The sequence below is a fragment of the Ranitomeya variabilis genome, chromosome 4 (genome assembly GCF_051348905.1).
Source record: "Ranitomeya variabilis isolate aRanVar5 chromosome 4, aRanVar5.hap1, whole genome shotgun sequence".
In the NCBI taxonomy this organism is placed as follows: domain Eukaryota; kingdom Metazoa; phylum Chordata; class Amphibia; order Anura; family Dendrobatidae; genus Ranitomeya; species Ranitomeya variabilis.
The window spans coordinates 315,855,378-315,882,675 of NC_135235.1; the positions used below are offsets into that span (position 1 = coordinate 315,855,378).

Consider the following 27,298-nt stretch of genomic DNA (forward strand, 5'->3'; position numbering starts at 1 on the left):
TTCCAAAATTGTGCTGATGTAAAGTAGACATGTGAGAAATGTTATTTATTAACTATTTTTTGTGACACATCTCTCTGATTTAAGGGCATAAAAATACAAAGTTTGAAAATTGCAAAATTTTAAAAATTTTCGCCATATTTCCATTTTTTTCATAAATAATCACAAGTAATATCGAAGAAATGTTACCACTAACTTGAAGTACAACATGTCACGAAAAAACAGTCTCAGAATCAGCGGGATCCGATAAAGCGTTCCAGAGTTATAACCTCATAAATTGACACTGGTCAGAATTGTAATAATTGGCTCGGTCATTAAGTACCAAATTGGCTCTGTCACTAAGGGGTTAAATCCTCTTACAGCTAAGTGAAATGGAAATAAACAAAACAGAGGAAAAATTACAAAAAAATAATAATTTGCTCAAATGGAAAAGTTCCCATTTCTCATCTTTTTAACATTTTATTTTCTGTAGATAGTTAAGATTTTTAGGCCTTTTACATTTTCTTTAAATAATCAGACCATGTGCTTTGTTTATTTTCTCCTTAAAATGTAAAGAATCAAGAAAAATGATGTTGCCGAAACCCGGGATCGAACCAGGGACCTTTAGATTTTCAATCTAACGCTCTCCCATCTGAGCTATTTCAGCCAAACAAAAACAGCTTTAGGAGTGCTAGACACTTGGCAAATGTCAAGCGAAACCCCTGAAAGTAGATATTTTTATTTTTGCTTTGACTGGTTTTTGCAGCATGATTTCTATTTGAAACTCCTGCTATTTTGTTGTACATATTTAATAACTTTAATTAACTCTTTGTGAATGAGAAGAAAAAAACAGCAATTTTGACAGAGATTTTTTTACATTTTCAATTTGACTCCATTCATCAGGTTCATTCAAACCCTGTGTTTGTGAGACAGGTGATGGTTGCACATAAAAGACTATGTGCATGCATAATGTTACATCAAGTTTTATTTGTTATTAAATGGAAATAATTGGAGCAAAAAAGGAGACAACAATTTAGAGAAAATATTTTAATGATTGTTAACTTTCAATGTGGAAACATTTGTCCCAAAATGTGCTGAAACTTAGATGTCAGTATCGCATGTGCATTTCAGACTTTAAAACTATGATTACCTACTTTTTAAGCTTTTGTTTATTAAGTATTTTTATGGTCTATTGATCAATGAGGTAATCAAATATGAAATTAGACTTACCGGCAATTCAGTTTATAGAAATCTCCCAGAACAGCCACATAGGATGTGGAGTCTCCGCCCTTATAGGGAAAGAGAACACAAAGAGTTGAAATAGTCCCGCCCCATTGACCGCCCGCAGTATTTTTATAGTGCCAAGACAGCTAACATATGCTGTTCAAAACTATTTCACGGTGCTAGAGTTCCGTTTATAGACGACAATTTCAGATTCACCCCAAAGACTCCCAGGTAGTAGTAACTTTGGGATCAGGTTTTTTAAGGCCCATTGCTAAGTTTGGTTTGATCCCCATCTAATCAATAATTGACTGAGAATCTGTATAGTTTCATGAAAAGGTGATGTCAGAAGTGGGATTTGAACCCACGCCTCCAAGAGAGACTGCGACCTGAACGCAGCGCCTTAGACCGCTCGGCCATCCTGACTTCTTGTGCCTTAACTCTTTCCAAGTTAGTCAGCAGAAATATGACCAGTAATTGTCATTGTTATAACCTCATAAATTGACACTGGTCAGAATTGTAATAATTGGCTCGGTCATTAAGTACCAAATTGGCTCTGTCACTAAGGGGTTAAATCCTCTTACAGCTAAGTGAAATGGAAATAAACAAAACAGAGGAAAAATTACAAAAAAATAATAATTTGCTCAAATGGAAAAGTTCCCATTTCTCATCTTTTTATCATTTTATTTTCTGTAGATAGTTAAGATTTTTAGGCCTTTTACATTTTCTTTAAATAATCAGTCCACGTGCTTTGTTTATTTTCTCCTTAAAATGTAAAGAATCAAGAAAAAAGATGTTGCCAAAACCCAGGATCGAACCAGGGACCTTTAGATCTTCAGTCTAACGCTCTCCCATCTGAGCTATTTCGGCCAAACACAAACAACTTTAGGAGTGCTAGACACTTGGCAAATGTCAAGCGAAACCCCTGAAAGTAGATATTTTTATTTTTGCTTTGACTGGTTTTTGCAGCATGATTTCTATTTGAAACTCCTGCTATTTTGTTGTACATATTTAATAACTTGAAAAATCGGAGGAAACCGGAGTATAAAGGGTAAAACAAATAATATTTTGTTATAACAACACATCAGAATATATAACACATTTAATAAAGCTAAAAACAGGATGATGTGCCGGATCAGAATGGCATCACCAATGCCCCAGGGGAGGGAAAGGCTGCTCCAAGTGTAAAACTGCATTCATCAAGGCCAAGTGGTCCAAAAATATATTTCAAAATAAGCAGCAAGAGCAGCACTTACCAAGGGGTGAGATGGGGAAGGTGAGCCGGGATCACATACACGAACGCCCCAACGCACGTTTCGCTATTAGGTGTGTCAGCTTTCTCAAGGGGATAGCTGAATGTACCGGTAAGGACCTTTTTATCTCATTGGTGGTAACAGTGGGGCTGGTCACATGTTGTGAACCAGCCAATTGTCCCAGCACTAGCGGCGCGTGCGCGCTGCGAGCCGCAGGTCCTGCGCCGGCCGTGGCGTCAAGCCCTACCGCGCATGCGCAGGAATATGAATTCACTGCGCAGCTGCGGCAGGCCTGGAGACACCAAGGCAGGAGAAGGAGCCGCGGCATACACAGCGCGCACACGCACGGCTGAATGGACATAACCCACACAGCTCCCCACAACATCTAGCGCCAATGCATGGTAAATATACAGTAATGCAGAGAGAGGGCTTTCATCGTTTTCATATTCATAATTTCTTTTTCTGAGTAGAAGTAAAGATGCCCTTATGTCAGGCGCAATGTGTGGGAGACTTGAAAATCCTGCTGGAAACATCTAGGAATATGTCTGGGATAAGCGGATCGATGCCAGGATACATACAGACTAAAACATAAAAGAAGAAACAAATAAATATTAAAAACAAATATACATTATTAGGATCCAATTATATGATCCAGGGGATGCAAAATGATGGAAAAGAAAATGGGGAGTCAAATAGGCCCCAGGATATAGTAACATCTTACAGGAAAGAGGAAAAACTCAATGCCTCATTGAGTCCATTAGGGACCAAGGTGTTGAGGCGAACTATCCAGTTCGCCTCATGTTGGGCTAAGAGTTTTTTGTAATTCCCACCCCTCACCCCAAGATGTAGACTTTCGATCCCTCTGATCCGAAGAGACCCCGCGTCACAATTATGGAAAGTCCTAAAGTGACGCGGGATAGTCTTCAGCTCAGAGGGATCGACCACCAGCCTGGCTGCGCCAATGTCACGGACATGCTCACGCACCCTAATTCTAAGTTCCCTAGATGTTAAACCAATATAGATGCGGGGGCAGGCACATGTGGCATAATATATTACATTACTTGTACCACACGAAATGTGCTGTCTGATCTGAAACTGTCTGAGCCCATCTGATGTCTCAAAAGTAGAAGTCCGTTCGACATTGGCGCAAGCCAGGCAGTGGCCACACCGAAAACACCCCAGGAGAGGGCCCCGAGTGCCAAAAATATTTTTAATTGGTGGAACATAATGGCTCCTAACCAGGAGATTACCTAAATTCGGTGCCCTCCTGGCTGTCATAGCGGGGAATTCACCTAGACTCTTCCCCAGGGCGGGCTCTGTCATCAAAATAGACCAGTGTTTCTTCAGGATGCCCCTCATGTTTTGCCATTCATGATTATATGTACCAATGAATCTGATGGTATCATCATTGGTATTAGTTTTCTTCCTTTTGTTAGCATATAATAGGTCACTGCGCCGAGTTCTTCTTGCCCTATCAAACCCACGCTTGATACTCCTGCGGCTATAGCCACGTGCCAAAAAGCGGGATTGTAGGTCCACCGCTTGATTTTGGAATTTTTGGTCGGATGAGCAGATCCGTCTCATCCTAAGGAACTGTCCGACCGGGACAGCTCTGATAGTGGTAGGATTGTGTGCTGAATCTGCACGAATCAAATCATTGACAGAGGTTGGTTTTCGAAAGACGTCAGTCTGGATATATCCGGCATCGTCAACCTCCAGAGTGACGTCTAAGAAATCAATTCTTGTAGAATGGTACTGATAAGTCAATCTAATATTAAATGGATTCGTGTTTAATTGGGACATAAAATCCTCGAGCTGCCGCGGGGTACCCGCCCACATGAAAAAAATATCATCAATATAACGAAGCCAGCACAGCACATGGTCAGCGGCCCCCGCGCCCCCGTCGCCAAACAAGGATCTCTCCCAAAATCCAAGGAAGAGATTAGCATACGAGGGCGCGCAGGCCGCACCCATGGCCGTGCCGCGCTTCTGTACATAAAAAACATCTTTAAAAACAAAAAAATTGTGGGTCAGGACAAACCGCAGCAGCTCGAGGATAAAATCACACACAGAGCTGCCCAGGTCGGAGGCCCCCAGGAAGAAACGGACCGCATCCAGACCATGAGTATGATCAATGCATGTATATAGGGTTTGAATGTCGGCGGTGACCAGTAATACATGTGGTTCCACTGAGACGCCATCGACCCTCGTGAGGACGTCCGTAGTGTCCCGGACATAAGATGGAAGATTTTCCACCAAGGGTTTTAAAAAATAGTCGATAAATTTGCATATCGGGTCAGATAGACCATCGATGCCAGACACTATCGGACGCCCAGGAGGGTCAACGGCGTCTTTGTGGATTTTAGGCAGAAGGTAAAAAGTTGGCGTCTTGGGGGACCTGACCGTCAACCCCTCCAGCATCCTTTTGTCAATAATACCTTTCTCACGAGCCTTAATAAGAATTAGCTGTAACTGAGATGAAAAAGAGGCAACCGGATTATATGATAATTTTGAGTAGGTATCAGCATCCCTCAACTGTCGGAATGCCTCCCTCTCATATTTATAGCATGGCCAGACCACGATGTTGCCCCCCTTGTCCGCCGATTTGTATACCACGTCTTTATATGATTGTAGCTCTTTGATGGCCTGTCGTTGTTGTTGTGTAAGATTATCGAATCGACGTCTGGTGGATAATTCCTTGAGATCTTCAGATACCAACTTTGTGAAGATCTCAACGGCTGGACATAAAGAAAAGGGGGGAAACCTCGTGACCTGGGCATAACAGTTGATGGAAACCTACCTGGATGAAACGTGGTTTGTTCATCAAGGAGGTCTTGTAAATTCCGTAGTGCCTCCTTATATTTAATAACTTTCATTAACTATTTGTGAATGAGTAGAAAAAAACAGCAATTTTGACAGAGATTTTTTTACATTTTCAATTTGACTCCATTCATCAGGTTCATTCAAACCCTGTGTTTGTGAAACAGGTGATGGTTGCACATAAAAGACAATGTGCATGCATAATGTTACATCAAGTTTTATTTGTTATTAAATGCAAATAATTGGAGCAAAAAAGGAGACAACAATTTAGAGAAAATATTTTAATGATTGTTAACTTTCAATGTGAAAACATTTTTCCCAAAATGTGCTGAAACTTAGATGTCAGTATCGCATGTGCATTTCAGACTTTAAAACTATGATTACCTACTTTTTAAGCTTTTGTTTATTAAGTATTTTTATGGTCTATTGATGAGTGAGGTAATCAAATATGAAATTAGACTTACCGGCAATTCAGTTTATAGAAATCTCCCAGAACAGCCCCATAGGATGTGGAGTCTCCGCCCTAATAGGGAAAGAGAACACAAAGAGTTGAAATAGTCCCGCCCCATTGACCGCCCGCAGTATTTTTATAGTGCCAAGACAGCTAACATATGCACATAAAAACTATTTCACGGTCCTAGAGTTCCGTTTATAGACGACAATTTCAGATTCACCCCAAAGACTCCCAGGTAGTGGTAACTTTGGGATCAGGTTTTTTAAGGCCCATTGCTAAGTTTGGTTTGATCCCCATCTAATCAATAATTGACTGAGAATCTGTATAGTTTCATGAAAAGGTGATGTCAGAAGTGGGATTTGCACCCAAGAGAGACTGCGACCTGAACGCAGCGCCTTAGACCGCTCGGCCATCCTGACTTCTTGTGGATTCTGTGCCTTAACTCTTTCCAAGTTAGTCAGCAGAAATATGACCAGTAATTGTCATTGAAAATTATTTTAAAATATTTAATATTACAGTTTTTATTTCAATACATTTGTTTAAACTATTAGTTATCAAGCCTATTTTGAGCTAAATGGCCAAGCCCCATTGTAAAAAAATATGACTTTTATCACTGAATGCAGTAATAACTCTGGAATGCTTCTACATATCCCCGTAATTCTGAAAGTGTTTTTTGTGACATATTGTACTTTACATTAACTGTAAATTTAGGTCAATATATTTTTAGTTTTTTTCTGTGAAAATATCTAAAGTTTGTTTAAAATTTTGAAATATTAGTCATTTTTATTCTTTGACTGCTTATATCCTTAAACCAACTTGTCGCACCACACAAAAATGTAAATAAATAGCATTTTTCATATGTGTACTTTTTGTCAGCATTCACTTTCAAACCTCCTTTTATTTTGTTAGGATGTTAGAAATGTTAGATTTCTCACAAAATGCGGTGATGCACTATATTTCTTCAGAATCTACTGTTTGGCCACACAGCAGGGCTTTGAAAATAAGAGCGCTATTTGGATTTTGGAATGCAGATTTTGCAAGAATAGTTTGCAGGTAAAATTTGCAGAGTACCAAAACAGCAGAAACCCCCCCAAAGTGACCCCATTTTAGAAATTACTTTGAACCCACGCCTCCAAGAGAGACTGCGACCTGAACGCAGCGCCTTAGACCGCTCGGCCATCCTGACTTCTTGTGGATTCCGTGCCTTAACTCTTTCCAAGTTAGTCAGCAGAAATATGACCAGTAATTGTCTTTGAAAATTATTTTAAAATATTTAATATTACAGTTTTTATTTCAATACATTTGTTTAAACTATTAGTTATCAAGCCTATTTTGAGCTAAATGGCCAAGCCCCATTTTAAAAAAATATGACTTTTATCACTGTATGCAGTAATAACTCTGGAATGCTTCTACATATCCCCGTAATTCTGAAAGTGTTTTTTGTGACACATTGTACTTTACATTAACTGTAAATTTAGGTCAATATATTTTTAGTTTTTTTCTGTGAAAATATCTAAAGTTTGTTTAAAATTTTGAAATATTAGTCATTTTTATTCTTTGACTGCTTATATCCTTAAACCAACTTGTCGCACCACACAAAAATGTAAATAAATAGCATTTTTCATATGTGTACTTTTTGTCAGCATTCACTTTCAAACCTCCTTTTATTTTGTTAGGATGTTAGAAATGTTAGATTTCTCACAAAATGCGGTGATGCACCATATTTCTTCAGAATCTACTGTTTGGCCACACAGCAGGGCTTTGAAAATAAGAGCGCTATTTGGATTTTGGAATGCAGATTTTGCAAGAATAGTTTGCAGGTAAAATTTGCAGAGTACCAAAAGTACCAAAACAGCAGAAACCCCCCCAAAGTGACCCCATTTTAGAAATTACTTCTCACAATGAATTCATATACACCACAGCATTTCATAGTCAAACATACATGGTTGAAATCATTCAGCTAGTGTCTGATACATGCTTTCTTTATCAGCTATCAGGTTCCCTTTAAATCCTCTTACAGCTAAGTGAAATGGAAATAAACAAAACAGATGAAAAATTACAAAAAAATAATAATTTGCTCAAATGGAAAAGTTCCCATTTCTCATCTTTTTAACATTTTATTTTCTGTAGATAGTTAAGATTTTTAGGCCTTTTACATTTTCTTTAAATAATCAGTCCACGTGCTTTGTTTATTTTCTCCTTAAAATGTAAAGAATCAAGAAAAATGAGGTTGCTGAAACCCAGGATCGAACCAGGGACCTTTAGATCTTCAGTCTAACGCTCTCCCATCTGAGCTATTTCGGCCAAACACAAACAACTTTAGGAGTGCTAGACACTTGGCAAATGTCAAGCGAAACCCCTGAAAGTAGATATTTTTATTTTTGCTTTGACTGGTTTTTGCAGCATGATTTCTATTAGAAACTCCTGCTATTTTGTTGTACATATTTAATAACTTTAATTAACTCTTTGTGAATGAGTAGAAAAAAACAGCAATTTTGACAGAGATTTTTTTACATTTTCAATTTGACTCCATTCATCAGGTTCATTCAAACCCTGTGTTTGTGAGACAGGTGATGGTTGCACATAAAAGACAATGTGCATGCATAATGTTACATCAAGTTTTATTTGTTATTAAATGCAAATAATTGGAGCAAAAAAGGAGACAACAATTTAGAGAAAATATTTTAATGATTGTTAACTTTCAATGTGAAAACATTTGTCCCAAAATGTGCTGAAACTTAGATGTCAGTATCGCATGTGCATTTCAGACTTTAAAACTATGATTACCTACTTTTTAAGCTTTTGTTTATTAAGTATTTTTATGGTCTATTGATGAATGAGGTAATCAAATATGAAATTAGACTTACCGGCAATTCAGTTTATAGAAATCTCCCAGAACAGCCCCATAGGATGTGGAGTCTCCGCCCTAATAGGGAAAGAGAACACAAAGAGTTGAAATAGTCCCGCCCCATTGACCGCCCGCAGTATTTTTATAGTGCCAAGACAGCTAACATATGCACATAAAAACTATTTCACGGTCCTAGAGTTCCATTTATAGACGACAATTTCAGATTCACCCCAAAGACTCCCAGGTAGTGGTAACTTTGGGATCAGGTTTTTTAAGGCCCATTGCTAAGTTTGGTTTGATCCCCATCTAATCAATAATTGACTGAGAATCTGTATAGTTTCATGAAATGGTGATATCAGAAGTGGGATTTGAACCCACGCCTCCAAGAGAGACTGCGACCTGAACGCAGCGCCTTAGAAAGCTCGGCCATCCTAACTTCTTGTGGATTCTGTGCCTTAACTCTTTCCAAGTTAGTCAGAAGAAATATGACCAGTAATTGTCATTAAAAATTATTTTAAAATATTTAATATTACAGTTTTTATTTCAATACATTTGTTTAAACTATTAGTTATCAAGCCTATTTTGAGCTAAATGGCCAAGCCCCATTTTAAAAAAATATGACTTTTATCACTGTATGCAGTAATAACTCTGGAATGCTTCTACATATCCCCGTAATTCTGAAAGTGTTTTTTGTGACACATTGTACTTTACATTAACTGTAAATTTAGGTCAATATATTTTTAGTTTTTTTCTGTGAAAATATCTAAAGTTTGTTTAAAATTTTGAAATATTAGTCATTTTTATTCTTTGACTGCTTATATCCTTAAACCAACTTGTCGCACCACACAAAAATGTAAATAAATAGCATTTTTCATATGTGTACTTTTTGTCAGCATTCACTTTCAAACCTCCTTTTATTTTGTTAGGATGTTAGAAATGTTAGATTTCTCACAAAATGCGGTGATGCACTATATTTCTTCAGAATCTACTGTTTGGCCACACAGCAGGGCTTTGAAAATAAGAGCGCTATTTGGATTTTGGAATGCAGATTTTGCAAGAATAGTTTGCAGGTAAAATTTGCAGAGTACCAAAACAGCAGAAACCCCCCCAAAGTGACCCCATTTTAGAAATTACTTTGAACCCACGCTTCCAAGAGAGACTGCGACCTGAACGCAGCGCCTTAGACCGCTCGGCCATCCTGACTTCTTGTGGATTCCGTGCCTTAACTCTTTCCAAGTTAGTCAGCAGAAATATGACCAGTAATTGTCTTTGAAAATTATTTTAAAATATTTAATATTACAGTTTTTATTTCAATACATTTGTTTAAACTATTAGTTATCAAGCCTATTTTGAGCTAAATGGCCAAGCCCCATTTTAGAAAAATATGACTTTTATCACTGTATGCAGTAATAACTCTGGAATGCTTCTACATATCCCCGTAATTCTGAAAGTGTTTTTTGTGACACATTGTACTTTACATTAACTGTAAATTTAGGTCAATATATTTTTAGTTTTTTTCTGTGAAAATATCTAAAGTTTGTTTAAAATTTTGAAATATTAGTCATTTTTATTCTTTGACTGCTTATATCCTTAAACCAACTTGTCACACCACACAAAAATGTAAAGAAATAGCATTTTTCATACGTGTACTTTTTGTCAGCATTCACTTTCAAACCTCCTTTTATTTTGTTAGGATGTTAGAAATGTTAGATTTCTCACAAAATGCGGTGATGCACCATATTTCTTCAGAATCTACTGTTTGGCCACACAGCAGGGCTTTGAAAATAAGAGCGCTATTTGGATTTTGGAATGCAGATTTTGCAAGAATAGTTTGCAGGTAAAATTTGCAGAGTACCAAAAGTACCAAAACAGCAGAAACCCCCCCAAAGTGACCCCATTTTAGAAATTACTTCTCACTCACAATGAATTCATATACACCACAGCATTTCATAGTCAAACATACATGGTTGAAATCATTCAGCTAGTGTCTGATACATGCTTTCTTTATCAGCTATCAGGTTCCCTTTAAATCCTCTTACAGCTAAGTGAAATGGAAATAAACAAAACAGATGAAAAATTACAAAAAAATAATAATTTGCTCAAATGGAAAAGTTCCCATTTCTCATCTTTTTAACATTTTATTTTCTGTAGATAGTTAAGATTTTTAGGCCTTTTACATTTTCTTTAAATAATCAGTCCACGTGCTTTGTTTATTTTCTCCTTAAAATGTAAAGAATCAAGAAAAATGATGTTGCCGAAACCCAGGATCGAACCAGGGACCTTTAGATCTTTAGTCTAACAATCTCCCATCTGAGCTATTTTGGCCAAACACAAACAACTTTAGGAGTGCTAGACACTTGGCAAATGTCAAGCGAAACTCCTGAAAGTAGATATTTTTATTTTTGCTTTGACTGGTTTTTGCAGCATGATTTCTATTTGAAACTCCTGCTATTTTGTTGTACATATTTAATAACTTTCATTAACTCTTTGTGAATGAGTGGAAAAAAACAGCAATTTTGACAGAGATTTTTTTACATTTTCAATTTGACTCCATTCATCAGGTTCATTCAAACCCTGTGTTTGTGAGACAGGTGATGGTTGCACATAAAAGACAATGTGCATGCATAATGTTACATCAAGTTTTATTTGTTATTAAATGCAAATAATTGGAGCAAAAAAGGAGACAACAATTTAGAGAAAATATTTAAATGATTGTTAACTTTCAATGTGAAAACATTTGTCCCAAAATGTGCTGAAACTTAGATGTCAGTATCGCATGTGCATTTCAGACTTTAAAACTATGATTACCTACTTTTTAAGCTTTTGTTTATTAAGTATTTTTATGGTCTATTGATGAATGAGGTAATCAAATATGAAATTAGACTTACCGGCAATTCAGTTTATAGAAATCTCCCAGAACAGCCCCATAGGATGTGGAGTCTCTGCCCTAATAGGGAAAGAGAACACAAAGAGTTGAAATAGTCCCGCCCCATTGACCGCCTGCAGTATTTTTATAGTGCCAAGACAGATAACATATGCACATAAAAACTATTTTACGGTCCTAGAGTTCCGTTTATAGACGACAATTTCAGATTCACCCCAAAGACTCCCAGGTAGTGGTAACTTTGTGATCAGGTTTTTTAAGGCCCATTGCTAAGTTTGGTTTGATCCCCATCTAATCAATAATTGACTGAGAATCTGTATAGTTTCATGAAAAGGTGATGTCAGAAGTGGGATTTGAACCCACACCTCCAAGAGAGACTGCGACCTGAACGCAGCGCCTTAGACCGCTCGGCAATCCTGACTTCTTGTGGATTCTATGCCTTAACTCTTTCCAAGTTAGTCAGAAGAAATATGACCAGTAATTGTCATTGAAAATTATTTTAAAATATTTAATATTACAGTTTTTATTTCAATACATTTGTTTAAACTATTAGTTATCAAGCCTATTTTGAGCTAAATGGCCAAGCCCCATTTTAAAAAAATATGACTTTTATCACTGTATGCAGTAATAACTCTGGAATGCTTCTACATATCCCCGTAATTCTGAAAGTGTTTTTTGTGACACATTGTACTTTACATTAACTGTAAATTTAGGTCAATATATTTTTAGTTTTTTTCTGTGAAAATATCTAAAGTTTGTTTAAAATTTTGAAATATTAGTCATTTTTATTCTTTGACTGCTTATATCCTTAAACCAACTTGTCGCACCACACAAAAATGTAAATAAATAGCATTTTTCATATGTGTACTTTTTGTCAGCATTCACTTTCAAACCTCCTTTTATTTTGTTAGGATGTTAGAAATGTTAGATTTCTCACAAAATGCGGTGATGCACTATATTTCTTCAGAATCTACTGTTTGGCCACACAGCAGGGCTTTGAAAATAAGAGCGCTATTTGGATTTTGGAATGCAGATTTTGCAAGAATAGTTTGCAGGTAAAATTTGCAGAGTACCAAAACAGCAGAAACCCCCCCAAAGTGACCCCATTTTAGAAATTACTTTGAACCCACGCTTCCAAGAGAGACTGCGACCTGAACGCAGCGCCTTAGACCGCTCGGCCATCCTGACTTCTGGTGGATTCCGTGCCTTAACTCTTTCCAAGTTAGTCAGCAGAAATATGACCAGTAATTGTCTTTGAAAATTATTTTAAAATATTTAATATTACAGTTTTTATTTCAATACATTTGTTTAAACTATTAGTTATCAAGCCTATTTTGAGCTAAATGGCCAAGCCCCATTTTAAAAAAATATGACTTTTATCACTGTATGCAGTAATAACTCTGGAATGCTTCTACATATCCCCGTAATTCTGAAAGTGTTTTTTGTGACACATTGTACTTTACATTAACTGTAAATTTAGGTCAATATATTTTTAGTTTTTTTCTGTGAAAATATCTAAAGTTTGTTTAAAATTTTGAAATATTAGTCATTTTTATTCTTTGACTACTTATATCCTTAAACCAACTTGTCACACCACACAAAAATGTAAAGAAATAGCATTTTTCATACGTGTACTTTTTGTCAGCATTCACTTTCAAACCTCCTTTTATTTTGTTAGGATGTTAGAAATGTTAGATTTCTCACAAAATGCGGTGATGCACCATATTTCTTCAGAATCTACTGTTTGGCCACACAGCAGGGCTTTGAAAATAAGAGCGCTATTTGGATTTTGGAATGCAGATTTTGCAAGAATAGTTTGCAGGTAAAATTTGCAGAGTACCAAAAGTACCAAAACAGCAGAAACCCCCCCAAAGTGACCCCATTTTAGAAATTACTTCTCACTCACAATGAATTCATATACACCACAGCATTTCATAGTCAAACATACATGGTTGAAATCATTCAGCTAGTGTCTGATACATGCTTTCTTTATCAGCTATCAGGTTCCCTTTAAATCCTCTTACAGCTAAGTGAAATGGAAATAAACAAAACAGATGAAAAATTACAAAAAAATAATAATTTGCTCAAATGGAAAAGTTCCCATTTCTCATCTTTTTAACATTTTATTTTCTGTAGATAGTTAAGATTTTTAGGCCTTTTACATTTTCTTTAAATAATCAGTCCACGTGCTTTGTTTATTTTCTCCTTAAAATGTAAAGAATCAAGAAAAATGATGTTGCCGAAACCCAGGATCGAACCAGGGACCTTTAGATCTTTAGTCTAACAATCTCCCATCTGAGCTATTTTGGCCAAACACAAACAACTTTAGGAGTGCTAGACACTTGGCAAATGTCAAGCGAAACTCCTGAAAGTAGATATTTTTATTTTTGCTTTGACTGGTTTTTGCAGCATGATTTCTATTTGAAACTCCTGCTATTTTGTTGTACATATTTAATAACTTTCATTAACTCTTTGTGAATGAGTGGAAAAAAACAGCAATTTTGACAGAGATTTTTTTACATTTTCAATTTGACTCCATTCATCAGGTTCATTCAAACCCTGTGTTTGTGAGACAGGTGATGGTTGCACATAAAAGACAATGTGCATGCATAATGTTACATCAAGTTTTATTTGTTATTAAATGCAAATAATTGGAGCAAAAAAGGAGACAACAATTTAGAGAAAATATTTAAATGATTGTTAACTTTCAATGTGAAAACATTTGTCCCAAAATGTGCTGAAACTTAGATGTCAGTATCGCATGTGCATTTCAGACTTTAAAACTATGATTACCTACTTTTTAAGCTTTTGTTTATTAAGTATTTTTATGGTCTATTGATGAATGAGGTAATCAAATATGAAATTAGACTTACCGGCAATTCAGTTTATAGAAATCTCCCAGAACAGCCCCATAGGATGTGGAGTCTCTGCCCTAATAGGGAAAGAGAACACAAAGAGTTGAAATAGTCCCGCCCCATTGACCGCCTGCAGTATTTTTATAGTGCCAAGACAGCTAACATATGCACATAAAAACTATTTTACGGTCCTAGAGTTCCGTTTATAGACGACAATTTCAGATTCACCCCAAAGACTCCCAGGTAGTGGTAACTTTGTGATCAGGTTTTTTAAGGCCCATTGCTAAGTTTGGTTTGATCCCCATCTAATCAATAATTGACTGAGAATCTGTATAGTTTCATGAAAAGGTGATGTCAGAAGTGGGATTTGAACCCACACCTCCAAGAGAGACTGCGACCTGAACGCAGCGCCTTAGACCGCTCGGCAATCCTGACTTCTTGTGGATTCTATGCCTTAACTCTTTCCAAGTTAGTCAGAAGAAATATGACCAGTAATTGTCATTGAAAATTATTTTAAAATATTTAATATTACAGTTTTTATTTCAATACATTTGTTTAAACTATTAGTTATCAAGCCTATTTTGAGCTAAATGGCCAAGCCCCATTTTAAAAAAATATGACTTTTATCACTGTATGCAGTAATAACTCTGGAATGCTTCTACATATCCCCGTAATTCTGAAAGTGTTTTTTGTGACACATTGTACTTTACATTAACTGTAAATTTAGGTCAATATATTTTTAGTTTTTTTCTGTGAAAATATCTAAAGTTTGTTTAAAATTTTGAAATATTAGTCATTTTTATTCTTTGACTGCTTATATCCTTTAACCAACTTGTCGCACCACACAAAAATGTAAATAAATAGCATTTTTCATATGTGTACTTTTTGTCAGCATTCACTTTCAAACCTCGTTTTATTTTGTTAGGGTGTTAGAAATGTTAGATTTCTCACAAAATGCGGTGATGCACCATATTTCTTCAGAATCTACTGTTTGGCCACACAGCAGGGCTTTGAAAATAAGAGCGCTATTTGGATTTTGGAATGCAGATTTTGCAAGAATAGTTTGCAAATAAAATTTGCAGAGAACCAAAACAGCAGAAACCCCCCCAAAGTGACCCCATTTTAGAAATTACTTTCAACCCACGCCTCCAAGAGAGACTGCGACCTGAACGCAGCGCCTTAGACCACTCGGCCATCCTGACTTCTTGTGGATTCCGTGCCTTAACTCTTTCCAAGTTAGTCAGCAGAAATATGACCAGTAATTGTCATTGAAAATTATTTTAAAATATTTAATATTACAGTTTTTATTTCAATACATTTGTTTAAACTATTTGTTATCAAGCCTATTTTGAGCTAAATGGCCAAGCCCCATTTTAAAAAAATATGACTTTTATCACTGTATGCAGTAATAACTCTGGAATGCTTCTACATATCCCCGTAATTCTGAAAGTGTTTTTTGTGACACATTGTACTTTACATTAACTGTAAATTTAGGTCAATATATTTTTAGTTTTTTTCTGTGAAAATATCTAAAGTTTGTTTAAAATTTTGAAATATTAGTCATTTTTATTCTTTGACTGCTTATATCCTTAAACCAACTTTTCGCACCACACAAAAATGTAAATAAATAGCATTTTTCATATGTGTACTTTTTGTCAGCATTCACTTTCAAACCTCCTTTTATTTTGTTAGGATGTTAGAAATGTTAGATTTCTCACAAAATGCGGTGATGCACCATATTTCTTCAGAATCTACTGTTTGGCCTCACAGCAGGGCTTTGAAAATAAGAGCGCTATTTGGATTTTGGAATGCAGATTTTGCAAGAATAGTTTGCAGGTAAAATTTGCAGAGTACCAAAAGTACCAAAACAGCAGAAACCCCCCCAAAGTGACCCCATTTTAGAAATTACTTCTCACAATGAATTCATATACACCACAGCATTTCATAGTCAAACATACATGGTTGAAATCATTCAGCTAGTGTCTGATACATGCTTTCTTTATCAGCTATCAGGTTCCCTTTAAATCCTCTTACAGCTAAGTGAAATGGAAATAATTACAAAAAAATAATAATTTGCTCAAATGGAAAAGTTCCCATTTCTCATCTTTTTAACATTTTATTTTCTGTAGATAGTTAAGATTTTTAGGCCTTTTACATTTTCTTTAAATAATCAGTCCACGTGCTTTGTTTATTTTCTCCTTAAAATGTAAAGAATCAAGAAAAATGATGTTGCTGAAACCTGGGATCGAACCAATGATCTTTAGATCTTCAGTCTAACGCTCTCCCATCTGAGCTATTTCGGCCAAACACAAAAAACTTTAGGAGTGCTAGACACTTGGCAAATGTCAAGCGAAACCCCTGAAAGTAGATATTTTTATTTTTGCTTTGACTGGTTTTTGCAGCATGATTTCTATTTGAAACTCCTGCTATTTTGTTGTACATATTTAATAACTTTCATTAACTCTTTGTGAATGAGTAGAAAAAAACAGCAATTTTGACAGAGATTTTTTTACATTTTCAATTTGACTCCATTCATCAGGTTCATTCAAACCCTGTGTTTGTGAGACAGGTGATGGTTGCACATAAAAGACAATGTGCATGCATAATGTTACATCAAGTTTTATTTGTTATTAAATGCACATAATTGGAGCAAAAAAGGAGACAACAATTTAGAGAAAATATTTTAATGATTGTTAACTTTCAATGTGAAAACATTTGTCCCAAAATGTGCTGAAACTTAGATGTCAGTATCGCATGTGCATTTCAGACTTTAAAACTATGATTACCTACTTTTTAAGCTTCTGTTTATTAAGTATTTTTATGGTCTATTGATGAATGAGGTAATCAAATATGAAATTAGACTTACCGGCAATTCAGTTTATAGAAATCTCACAGAACAGCCCCATAGGATGTGGAGTCTCCGCCCTAATAGGGAAAGAGAACACAAAGAGTTGAAATAGTCCCGCCCCATTGACCGCCCGCAGTATTTTTATAGTGCCAAGACAGCTAACATATGCACATAAAAACTATTTCACGGTCCTAGAGTTCCGTTTATAGACGACAATTTCAGATTCACCCCAAAGACTCCCAGGTAGTGGTAACTTTGGGATCAGGTTTTTTAAGGCCCATTGCTAAGTTTGGCTTGATACCCATCTAATCAATAATTGACTGAGAATCAGTATAGTTTCATGAAAAGGTGATGTCAGAAGTGGGATTTGAACCCACAGCCTCCAAGAGAGACTGCGACCTGAACGCAGCGCCTTAGACCTCTCGGCCATCCTGACTTCTCGTGGATTCTGTGCCTTAACTCTTTGCAAGTTAGTCAGCAGAAATATGACCAGTAATTGTCATTGAAAATTATTTTAAAATATTTAATATTACAGTTTTTATTTCAATACATTTGTTTAACCCCTTAGTGACAGAGCCAATTTGGTACTTAATGACCGAGCCAATTTTTACAATTCTGACCAGTGTCACTTTATGAGGTTATAACTCTGGAACGCTTTATCGGATCCCGCTGATTCTGAGATTGTTTTTTCGTGACATGTTGTACTTCAAGTTAGTTGTAACATTTCTTCGATATTACTTGCGATTATTTATGAAAAAAATGGAAATATGGCGAAAATTTTTAAAATTTTGCAATTTTCAAACTTTGTATTTTTATGCCCTTAAATCAGAGAGATATGTCACAAAAAATAGTTAATAAATAACATTTCTCACATGTCTACTTTACATCAGCACAATTTTGGAAACAATTTTTTTTTTTGTTAGGGAGTTATAAGGGTTAAAAGTTGACCAGCAATTTCTCATTTTTACAACACCATGTTTTTTTTAGGGACCACATCACCTTTGAAGTGATTTTGAGGGGTCTATATGATAGAAAATAACCAAGTGTGACACCATTCTAAAAACTGCACCCCTCAAGCTGCTCAAAACCACATTCAAGAAGTTTATTAACCCTTTACGTACTTCACAGGAACTAAAACAATGTGGAAGAAAAAAATGAACATTTTACTTTTTTTTGCAAACATTTTACTTCAGAACCATTTTTTTTAATTTTCACAAGTGTAAAAACAGAAATTTAACCACAAATTTTGTTGTGCAATTTTTCCTGAGTACGCCGATACCCCATATGTGGAGGTAAACCACTGTTTGGGCGCACCGCAGAGCTTGGAAGTGAAGGAGCACCGTTTGACTGTTTCAATGCAGAATTGGCTGGAATTGAGATCGGACGCCATGTCGCGTTTGGAGAGCCCCTAATGTGCCTAAACAGTGGAAACCCCCCACAAGTGACACCATTTTGGAAACTAGACCCCCCAAGGAACTTATCTAGATGTGTGGTGAGCACTTTGAACCCCCAAGTGCTTCACAGAAGTTTATAACGTAGAGCCGTGAAAATAAAAAATCGCATTTTTTCTACAAAAATGATCTTTTTGCCCCAAAATTTTTATTTTCACAAGGGTAACAGGAGAAATTAGACCACAAAAGTTGTTGTGCAATTTCTCCTGAGTACGTCGATACCCCATGTGTGGAGGTAAACCACTGTTTGGGCGCACCGCAGAGCTTGGAAGTGAAGGAGCACCGTTTGACTTTTTCAATGCAGAATTGGCTGGAATTGAGATCGGATGCCATGTCGCGTTTGGAGAGTCCCTGATGTGCCTAAACAGTGGAAACCCCCCACAAGTGATACCATTTTGGAAACTAGACCCCCCAAGGAACTTATCTAGATGTGTGGTGAGCACTTTGAACCCCCAAGTGCTTCACAGAAGTTTATATAACGTAGAGCCGTGAAAATAAAAAATCTCATTTTTTCTACAAAAATGATCTTTTTGCCCCAAAATTTTTATTTTCACAAGGGTAACAGGAGAAATTAGACCACAAAAGTTGTTGTGCAATTTCTCCTGAGTACGTTGATACCCCATATGTGGAGGTAAACCACTGTTTGGGCGCACCGCAGAGCTTGGAAGTGAAGGAGCACCGTTTGACTTTTTCAATGCAGAATTGGCTGGAATTGAGATCGGATGCCATGTCGCGTTTGGAGAGTCCCTGATGTGCCTAAACAGTGGAAACCCCCCACAAGTGATACCATTTTGGAAACTAAACCCCCCAAGGAACTTATCTAGATGTGTGGTGAGCACTTTGAACCCCCAAGTGCTTCACAGAAGTTTATAACGTAGAGCCGTGAAAATAAAAAATCTAATTTTTTCTACAAAAATGATCTTTTTGCCCCCAAATTTTTATTTTCACAAGGGTAACAGGAGAAATTAGACCACAAAAGTTGTTGTGCAATTTCTCCTGAGTACGTCGATACCCCATATATGGGGGTAAACCACTGTTTGGGCGCACCGCAGAGCTTGGAAGAGAAGGAGTGTCGTTTTACTTTTTCAATGTAGAATTGGCTGGAATTGAGATCGGACGCCATGTCACGTTTGGAGAGCCGCTGATGTGCCTAAACAGTAGAGACCCCCCACATATGACACCATTTTGGAAACTAGACCCCTTAAGGAACTTATCTAGATGTGTGGTGAGCACTTTAAACCCCCAGGTGCTTCACAGAAGTTTATAACGTAGAGCCGTGAAAATAAAAAAATCGCATTTTTTCTACAAAAATGATCTTTTTGCCTCCAAATTTTTATTTTACCAAGGGTAACAGGAGAAAATGGACCCCAGAAGCTGTTTTACAATTAGTCTTGAGTACGCCGACACCCCATATGTGGGGGTAAACCACTGTTTGGGCGCATGGCTGAGCTCGGAAGCAAAGGAGCGCCATTTGACTTTTCAATGCAAAATTGACTGGAATTGAGATCGGACGCCATGTCGCGTTTGGAGAGCCCCTGATGTGCCTAAACAGCAGAAACCCCCCAAAAGTGACCCCATTTTGGAAACTAGACCCCCCATGGAACTTATCTAGATGTGTAGTGAGAACTTTGAATGCCCAAGTGCATCACAGAAGTTTATAATGCAGAGTCGTGAAAATAAAAAATATATATTTTTTAACAATAAAGATTTTTTAGCCCCCATGTTTTTATTTTCACAAGGGTAACAAGAGAAATTGGACCCCAAAAGTTGTTGTCCAATTTGTCCTGAGTATGCTGGTACCCCATATGTGGGGGTAAACCACTGTTTGGGCGCATGGCAGAGCTCGGAAGGGAAGGAGTGCCATTTTGGAATGCAGACTTTGATAGAATTGTCTGCGGGCGTTATGTTGCCTTTGCAGACCCCTAATGTACCTAAACAGTAGAAACCCCCAACAAGTGACCCCATTTTGGAAAATAGACCCCCCAAGGAACTTATCTAGATATGTGGTGAGAACTTTGAATGCCCAAGTGCTTCACAGAAGTTTATAATGCAGAGTAGTGAAAATAAAAAATATTTTTTTTCCCACAAAAAAGATTTTTTTAGCCCCCAAATTTTTATTTTCACAAGGGTAACAAGAGAAATTGGACCCCAAAAGTTGTTGTCCAATTTGTCCTGAGTATGCTGGTACCCCATATGTGGGGGTAAACCACTGTTTGGGCGCACGGCAGAGCTCGGAAGGGAAGGAGCGCCATTTTGCAATGCAGACTTTGATAGAATTGTCTGCGGGCGTTATGTTGCGTTTGCAGACCCCTAATGTACCTAAACAGTAGAAACCCCCACAAGTGACCAAATTTTGGAAACTAGACCCCCTAAGGAACTTATCTAGATATGTGGTGAGAACTTTGAAAGCTCAAGTGCTTCACAGAAATTTATAATGCAGAGTAGTGAAAATAAAAAAATATATTTTTTTCCAACAAAAAAGATTTTTAGCCCCCAAGTTTTTATTTTCACAAGGGTAACAGGAGAAATTGGACCCCAAAAGTTGTTGTCCAATTTATCCCGAGTACGCTGATGCCCCATATGTGGGGGTAAACCACTGTTTGGGCGCACGGCAGAGCTCAGAAGGGAGGGAGTACCATTTGACTTTTTTAGCGCAAAATTGGCTGTCGTGTTTGGAGACCCCCTGATGTACCTAAACAGTGGAAACCCCCCAATTCTAACTCCAACCCTAACCCCAACACAGCCCTAACCCTAATCTCAACCCGATCCATAATCCTAATCACAACCCTAACGATAATCACAACCCTAACCCCAAAACAGCCCTAATCTCAACCCTAACCATAACCCTAATCAAAACCCTAAATCCAACACACCCCTAACCCTAATCCCAACCCTAACCCTAATCCCAACCCTAATCCCAAACGTAACACTAATCCCAACCCTAATCCAAACCCTAACCCTAATCCCAACTCTAACCCTAACTTTAGCCCCAACCCTAACTTTAGCCCCAACCCTAACCATAACTTTAGCCCCCGTCGTCACAAAAAAAGTTCAATGTAACCTTTTTTTTGTACGTCGCGTCCGCCATTTCCGCGGATGCGTGGCTGTAACTCTGCCCCCTCCTCCCCAGGACATAGACTGGGCAGCGGATGCGTTGAAAAACTGCATCCGCTGCCCACGTTGTGCACAATTTTCACAACGTGCGTCGGTACATCGGGCCGACGCATTGCGACCGCCCCGTACCGACGCAAGTGTGAAAGAAGCCTTAGGCTACTTTCAGACATAGCGCATTTTTGAGCGCTATTTTGCGGGCGCTTTTCAAAAATGCGCAATGTCATTTTCGTCTGCCGGCAAAGTGAATGAGAAATTCACTTTGCCGTTCAGACACACCGCAAAAAAACGCGGCGCTTTTGTCTGCAAACACGCCGGCGTAAAAAGAATTGACATGTCAATTCTTTACGCAGCGGCGTGTCTGCGTATCCCCCTAGGGCCCCATATTACCTTCCACACACAGCGCCTTTGTCCTGGGTGTCGGCGTCTTTGTACGGAGGGGTTGACACCCAGGACCGGACGTGACGTCGGACAGGAAGAGGGAAGCCCCCGCCCCCCAGTGAAGCAGCATGGAGTTCTTGTGTGTGTGTGTGTGTGTGCGTGTGTGTGCGTGTGTGTGCGTGTGTGTGTCCCCATGCGACGCTAGTGCCACCATTGTGCTAAGTCGCCGTATGGGACTACTACTCCCATCCGGTCTTAGGATGGGAGAGTTGTCCCTGTGTCCGGCGACTTAGCACAATTGTAAAGTTACACAAAACACCTACACACAATACACATACATGACACACAGTACATACAACATATAACACAGAGTATATACTCACCAACAGCACACTTGTAGGCGAAGCCCTCGATCCTCCAGGAAAAAATCCAAAAATAATAAACCAAATTCATACTCCCTGTCCGCAGAATCCATAAAACGAGTGTCCCACGCCGATCGGCTGCTCTCCGGCGATACACTGCCAGGAGCGAAGCTCCTAGCAGTATATCGCGTACTGTTCCGGAGTTCAATGACTCCGGCGTCTCGGTTAACAGCAGTACAGCTGCGTTGAACTTTCCCACGCAGCACTGCCGTTAAGCAAGAGTGCCGGGGTCAATGACCGCCGGTAAACTCGCTCGCGCATGCGCAGTGACACACCGACAGGAACTATGGCTCCTGTCAGTGTGTTGCTGCAGCCGTGGAGAGCAGACATATCTCTGGATGTGTCTGTTCTCCATGGAAAATCTTGATACGTGGCACTTAAATATGTGGCAATTAAATACGTGACACGTGGCACTTATACGTGATACGTGTCACTTAAATACGTGGCACTGAAATACGTGATACGTGGCACTTTGATACGTGGCACGTGTCACTTAAATACGTGGCACTGAAAGATGTGGCACGTGGCACTTTGATACGTGGCACGTGGCACTTTGATACGTGGCACGTGGCACTGAAATATGTGGCACGTGGCACTTTGATACGTGGCACGTGGCACTTTGATACGTGGCATGTGGCACTTTGATACGTGGCACTGAAATATGTGGCACGTGGCACTTTGATACGTGGCACGTGTCACTTAAATACGTGGCACGTGGCACTGAAATATGTGGCACGTGGCACTTTGATACGTGGCACGTGTCTCTTAAATACGTGGCACGTGGCACTGAAAGATGTGGCACATGGCACTTTGATACGTGGCACGTGGCACTTTGATACGTGGCACGTGGCACTGAAATATGTGGCACGTGGCACTTTGATACGTGGCACGTGGCACTTTGATACGTGGCACTGAAATATGTGGCACGTGGCACTTTGATACGTGGCACGTGTCACTTAAATACGTGGCACGTGGCACTGAAATATGTGGGACACGTCGCACAAAAAAGTTACATGTAGTTTTTTTTGTGTCGACGGTCCGCCGAAGCACGACGCATCCGTCGCACGACAGATGCGACATGTGGCAATCCGTCGCAATGCGTCGCTAATGCAAGCCAATGGAGAAAAAACGCATCCTGCAAGCACTTTTGCAGGATGCGTTTTTTCTCCAACGACGCATTGCGACGGAAGCCAAAAAACGCTAGTGTGAAAGTAGCCTAACCCTAACCCTAGCCCTAACCCTAACCCTAAATTTAGCCCCAACCCTAACCCTAACTCTAACCCTAACCCTAACTCTAACCCTAACCCTAACCCTAATTTTAGCCCCAACTTGTCTTCTCCTGCCGGCCGGCAGATGGCAGCAGATGGCGGGCGCACTGCGCATGCGCCCGCCATGATGAAAAAGCCGGCTGGCAGGAGAAGACAGAAGAGGACCCAGGGACCCCGGGTGAGTATGATAGGGTCCCCGAATCCCCCTATTTCTCTGTCCTCTGATGTGCGATCACATCAGAGGACAGAGAAATAACTGATCGCTTTTTTTTTTTTTTTTTTTGCGGTCGCCGGTAAACTGTTAATTACCGGCGATCGTAAAGCAGGGGTCGGTGCAAATCGACCCCGATCATGTTCTTTGGGGTCTCGGCTACCCCCGGCAGCCGAGACCCCAAAGAACATCCGGGTGCCGGGCGGCGGGCGCACTGCGCGTGCGCCCGCCATTTTTTCCCGGAAAAAAGATGGCGGCGCCCATGGGGAGACACGAGGAGCACCGGGGGAGGTAGGTAAGTATTGGGGGGCTATTGGGGGCCATCGGGGACCACATTTCTCTGTCCTCCGATGTGCGATCACATCGGAGGACAGAGAAATTAAACGGCAAATCGCGTTTTTTTTTTTTTGTTGCGACCGCCGGTAAACGGTTAATTACCGGCGATCGCAACTCGGGGGTCGGTAAAAACCCCCCGAATCATGTTCTCTGGGGTCTCGGCTACCCTCGGCAACCGAGACCCCAGAGAAAATCCGACTCTGGGGGGTGCTATTCACTTTTTCCACAGCGCCGTTAATTAACGGCGCTGTGGTTTAAGTACCCTTAGCGGCCGCCGTTAAAAGGCGTATCGGCGGTCGTTAAGGGGTTAAACTATTAGTTATCAAGCCTATTTTGAGCTAAATGGCCAAGCCCCATTTTAAAAAAATATGACTTTTATCACTGTATGCAGTAATAACTCTGGAATGCTTCTACATATCCCTGTAATTCTGAAAGTGTTTTTTGTGACACATTGTACTTTACATTAACTGTAAATTTAGGTCAATATATTTTTAGTTTTTTTCTGTGAAAATATCTAAATTTTGTTTAAAATTTTGAAATATTAGTCAGTTTTATTCTTTGACTGCTTATATCCTTAAACCAACTTGTTGCACCACACAAAAATGTAAATAAATAGCATTTTTCATATGTGTACTTTTTGTCAGCATTCACTTTCAAACCTCCTTTTATTTTGTTAGGATGTTAGAAATGTTAGATTTCTCACAAAATGCGGTGATGCACCATATTTCTTCAGAATCTACTGTTTGGCCACACAGCAGGGCTTTGAAAATAAGAGCGCTATTTGGATTTTGGAATGCAGATTTTGCAAGAATAGTTTGCAGGTAAAATTTGCAGAGTACCAAAAGTACCAAAACAGCAGAAACCCCCCCAAAGTGACCCCATTTTAGAAATTACTTCTCACAATGAATTCATATACACCACAGCATTTCATAGTCAAACATACATGGTTGAAATCATTCAGCTAGTGTCTGATACATGCTTTCTTTATCAGCTATCAGGTTCCCTTTAAATCCTCTTACAGCTAAGTGAAATGGAAATAAACAAAACAGAGGAAAAATTACAAAAAAATAATAATTTGCTCAAATGGAAAAGTTCCCATTTCTCATCTTTTTAACATTTTATTTTCTGTAGATAGTTAAGATTTTTAGGCCTTTTACATTTTCTTTAAATAATCAGTCCACGTGCTTTGTTTATTTTCTCCTTAAAATGTAAAGAATCAAGAAAAGTGATGTTGCCGAAACCCGGGATCGAACCAGGGACCTTTAGATCTTCAGTCTAACGCTCTCCCATCTGAGCTATTTCGGCCAAACACAAACAACTTTAGGAGTGCTAGACACTTGGCAAATGTCAAGCGAAACCCCTGAAAGTAGATATTTTTATTTTTGCTTTGACTGGTTTTTGCAGCATGATTTCTATTTGAAACTCGTGCTAATTTGTTGTACATATGTAATAACTTTCATTAACTCTTTGTGAATGAGTAGAAAAAAACAGCAATTTTGACAGAGATTTTTTTACATTTTCAATTTGACTCCATTCATCAGGTTCATTCAAACCCTGTGTTTGTGAGACAGGTGATGGTTGCACATAAAAGACAATGTGCATGCATAATGTTACATCAAGTTTTATTTGTTATTAAATGCAAATAATTGGAGCAAAAAAGGAGACAACAATTTAGAGAAAATATTTTAATGATTGTTAACTTTCAATGTGAAAACATTTGTCCCAAAATGTGCTGAAACTTAGATGTCAGTATCGCATGTGCATTTCAGACTTTAAAACTATGATTACCTACCTTTTAAGCTTTTGTTTATTAAGTATTTTTATGGTCTATTGATGAATGAGGTAATCAAATATGAAATTTGACTTACCGGCAATTCAGTTTATAGAAATCTCCCAGAACAGCCCCATAGGATGTGGAGTCTCCGCCCTAATAGGGAAAGAGAACACAAAGAGTTGAAATAGTCCCGCCCCATTGACCGCCCGCAGTATTTTTATAGTGCCAAGACAGCTAACATATGCACATAAAAACTATTTCACGGTCCTAGAGTTCCGTTTATAGACGACAATTTCAGATTCACCCCAAAGACTCCCAGGTAGTGGTAACTTTGGGATCAGGTTTTTTAAGGCCCATTGCTAAGTTTGGTTTGATCCCCATCTAATCAATAATTGACTGAGAATCAGTATAGTTTCATGAAAAGGTGATGTCAGAAGTGGGATTTGAACCCACGCCTCCAAGAGAGACTGCGACCTGAACGCAGCGCCTTAGACCGCTCGGCCATCCTGACTTCTTGTGGATTCTGTGCCTTAACTCTTTCCAAGTTAGTCAGCAGAAATATGACCAGTAATTGTCATTGAAAATTATTTTAAAATATTTAATATTACAGTTTTTATTTCAATACATTTGTTTAAACTATTAGTTATCAAGCCTATTTTGAGCTAAATGGCCAAGCCCCATTTTAAAAAAATATGACTTTTATCACTGTATGCAGTAATAACTCTGGAATGCTTCTACATATCCCTGTAATTCTGAAAGTGTTTTTTGTGACACATTGTACTTTACATTAACTGTAAATTTAGGTCAATATATTTTTAGTTTTTTTCTGTGAAAATATCTAAATTTTGTTTAAAATTTTGAAATATTAGTCAGTTTTATTCTTTGACTGCTTATATCCTTAAACCAACTTGTTGCACCACACAAAAATGTAAATAAATAGCATTTTTCATATGTGTACTTTTTGTCAGCATTCACTTTCAAACCTCCTTTTATTTTGTTAGGATGTTAGAAATGTTAGATTTCTCACAAAATGCGGTGATGCACCATATTTCTTCAGAATCTACTGTTTGGCCACACAGCAGGGCTTTGAAAATAAGAGCGCTATTTGGATTTTGGAATGCAGATTTTGCAAGAATAGTTTGCAGGTAAAATTTGCAGAGTACCAAAAGTACCAAAACAGCAGAA

The 27,298-nt window shown here is 38.4% G+C and overlaps 7 non-coding genes across 7 annotated transcripts; all 7 read right to left on the reverse strand.

Annotated features, from left to right (window-relative positions):
• Positions 1–570: 570 nt before the first annotated feature.
• Positions 571–643, reverse strand: TRNAF-GAA (transfer RNA phenylalanine (anticodon GAA)). The gene has a single exon. It is a non-coding gene; the product is annotated as a tRNA-Phe (tRNA).
• An 897-nt stretch (positions 644–1,540) lies between these two features.
• TRNAL-CAG (transfer RNA leucine (anticodon CAG)) lies at positions 1,541–1,623 on the reverse strand. The gene has a single exon. It is a non-coding gene; the product is annotated as a tRNA-Leu (tRNA).
• A 9,201-nt stretch (positions 1,624–10,824) lies between these two features.
• TRNAF-AAA (transfer RNA phenylalanine (anticodon AAA)) lies at positions 10,825–10,897 on the reverse strand. The gene has a single exon. It is a non-coding gene; the product is annotated as a tRNA-Phe (tRNA).
• Positions 10,898–13,693: 2,796 nt separating this feature from the next.
• Positions 13,694–13,766, reverse strand: TRNAF-AAA (transfer RNA phenylalanine (anticodon AAA)). The gene has a single exon. It is a non-coding gene; the product is annotated as a tRNA-Phe (tRNA).
• Positions 13,767–17,511: 3,745 nt separating this feature from the next.
• Positions 17,512–17,595, reverse strand: TRNAL-CAG (transfer RNA leucine (anticodon CAG)). Its single transcript has one exon. It is a non-coding gene; the product is annotated as a tRNA-Leu (tRNA).
• A 7,976-nt stretch (positions 17,596–25,571) lies between these two features.
• On the reverse strand, positions 25,572–25,644 carry TRNAF-GAA (transfer RNA phenylalanine (anticodon GAA)). The gene has a single exon. It is a non-coding gene; the product is annotated as a tRNA-Phe (tRNA).
• Positions 25,645–26,541: 897 nt separating this feature from the next.
• TRNAL-CAG (transfer RNA leucine (anticodon CAG)) lies at positions 26,542–26,624 on the reverse strand. Its single transcript has one exon. It is a non-coding gene; the product is annotated as a tRNA-Leu (tRNA).
• Between the last annotated feature and the right edge of the window lie 674 nt (positions 26,625–27,298).